At 44.7% G+C, this 2401-nt stretch overlaps 1 protein-coding gene across 6 annotated transcripts in view; it reads left to right on the forward strand.

The window, feature by feature from the left end:
• The first annotated feature begins 450 nt into the window (after nt 1-450).
• LOC122560241 (zinc fingers and homeoboxes protein 3-like) overlaps nt 451-2401 on the forward strand; it is an 89495-nt gene continuing 87544 nt past the window's right edge. For 4 of the 6 annotated variants that reach the window (XR_015759524.1, XM_087994773.1, XM_043710718.2 and 1 more), the window contains exon 1: nt 1127-1444. The gene's annotated coding sequence lies outside the window, so the exon portion shown is untranslated. Of the gene's footprint in view, nt 582-1123; nt 1445-2401 lie in introns of those variants that run through there. The other 2 variants (XM_087994774.1, XR_015759525.1) reach the window with 2 other exon arrangements.

The raw sequence follows: 2401 nt of genomic DNA on the forward strand, positions 1-2401 counted from the left end.
GCTCAATATTAGCCAATTACTATTCCGCTCTTTAACTTTATTATTTTTAATTTCACTGCCAATAACATTGTAATTAACCAACAGGCACTGAGGTACAGTCGCTTATCTCAAAATCTCAGTCTTGTGTAAATATAACAAAACTCTCGCTTTTACTAAATGTGTTTACTTTGACACACAACAAGCTTATAACAACATTTTATTTTCTCTCCCGCCTGATAACGATTTCCTGGCTCTTTCCACTAAAAGATACAATTTACAAGGTTAATGCAGGAAGCGAAGCGAACTGGAGCGACTGGGGCGGGGGATATCTCAGCGACCTCTCAACTGCGAAGCGCAAATGCACTCAATATTCGAGATTACTTCTGTGTTTTTTTTACGCTCAGGAATGCGTAAGACGATCAGGGTGTGAGAGGGAATTCCCAAGGCTAGTATGAGGTTTTTAAAGACAGGAGGAGGGGGAATCCTTTCGAAATAAACAATACCCTGGCAACCAGAGAGAGGGACATGACCGTCAGCCACTTGGAGAGAAAGCGATCAGCAGCCACTCAGCAGAAAGGGACCAACAGGAGCAAGAATATCAGGTACAAAGGCGCTCATTTTAAACACAAACACACGCAGCCTTTGGCTCTGGTCTGGTCGTACAGAAAGCAGGATGCCGTCAGAATTCACGACCGACCCCCAGAAATACCAAAACCCCCGACTGTCTTTGTTTAAAAAATGTGACATTACTTTTCCAAAACAAAACACGAGATTTCCACAACATTTGATGCATCTGAGCATAGAAAGATGTACTGGGAAAGGAACAGCTGCCAGGACAGTTGTGATGTTTTATGTATATGATTGGGTGGCAAGTGTAGTGGATTGTATTTATTTTTAAAAAGTGTTTGAGGGTTTAAAAGCCCTGAAACACTGAAACCTTATATATAATGGACAGGCAGGTGTTGGTTTCCAGGACACTGTGCCCTTATCCCCTGTAATTACCCCTGAGAGCAGTGAGTAGAGCCCACAACTCCTCCTCTATTTAAAGCCCCCGAAAGTGCAGACAACTTCCAAAGTGTTTTGCATCGTTCGCAAGGGTTGGTGACGTTATCCATCACGTGTGTCAGCGTTCTGGCGTCCGATGGTTTTTTTTGGTGGTATATGTAAATCCGTATCGTTTTCGTTTCGTCTTTCGCTGTGTGTGTGTATGTGCTTTTACATTTGGAGGGTTTTTTTTTCCTTTTTTTGAAAAAAGTAGCGTGGAAAGTCATTACTCATCTCCCACGACAAGATCAGACACACACATACACAGGCAAGAAGCAATTTCAGCAACGATCGTGCAAAAAGGGGTTGTCTCTCTCTCTCGGTGTTTGAAGGAGCGAGTTAATTATAGATATAGCTGTAGGACAGGCAGTCCGAGCTGGGTGAAGAGGAGGAGGAGACTGCAACTGGATCGTGGAAGGGGGTAAGTTGTGTTTTGAGCTGCGAGAGCTGCTTTGCTACTTTAACATTGATACTCGGCTGTTGTCACGTTCTAGAAGGCGCTACAATGTTGCCAGTTTTGCCTGCGCCCTAGTCCCAGTCCCACTTGGCTCCGTGTCTCTCTCTCTCTCACACACACACACCTCCTGCCTTCAATCCACTTTTTAAAAAGAACATAAAATGTGGCGACCCAGACCTAAGGAGAAAAGTAACCCAAATAAAAATGGCGGCACAGCCACAACCGGAGGTGTATGTAACGATCCGAAAGGGGGGTGGGGTGGGGTGGGGGTGAAATGATTTGGGGGTGGTGGATGGGAAGTGGGGGTGCTGGTGGTGTTAGGGAACCGCTCTGTTGAGCACGGTGCTCTTTCCTTCTCCCTCCCGTTATCCTCTAACTTGACAGAGGGTGCCCAAAACACAACTGACTTCTATTCCAACCTCTTCTTGCCCACTCATAAACGAGGAGGGGGGGGAGGTGGTGAAGCAAAATAATAGATTAAATCGCAGTTATCGAAGTAAATTGACTTTACCCCTGACTGTCCGAGAAGTGTTGGTTCCCCTCACCACACACCGCTTGGAATTGGGATAGGTGAATGGAGCTGAGGGGAGAAATAGATCGCACTGATATTGATTGAGGCTGCAGCTGACCACACTGGAACCAAGCAGCGCTCCACTGACTCTGTCCGTTCAGCGTTTCCCTGCAGGGACCAGTCTGTGGCTAATTAGCATGTTCCAGTGCACACATGTCATTTATATTGCTGTATCCAACACTGCTTTTAAACGGAATCGCAACCATATAACAAACTACAGTTACTGTTTAACATTGTAATAGTTGGATGACAGGGGCTGTCTATGAAAACAACCGTAGCTCTAATCTAGGTATTTGTCATTTCCTTTCAAAAAAGTAAACGATTCAAATTTAAAAAAAAATGCAAATAAA

The sequence above is a fragment of the Chiloscyllium plagiosum genome, unplaced genomic scaffold, assembly GCF_037043375.1.
Source record: "Chiloscyllium plagiosum isolate Xiang-an unplaced genomic scaffold, Cpla_swu_hap1 HiC_scaffold_15, whole genome shotgun sequence".
Taxonomy (NCBI): Eukaryota; Metazoa; Chordata; class Chondrichthyes; order Orectolobiformes; family Hemiscylliidae; genus Chiloscyllium; species Chiloscyllium plagiosum.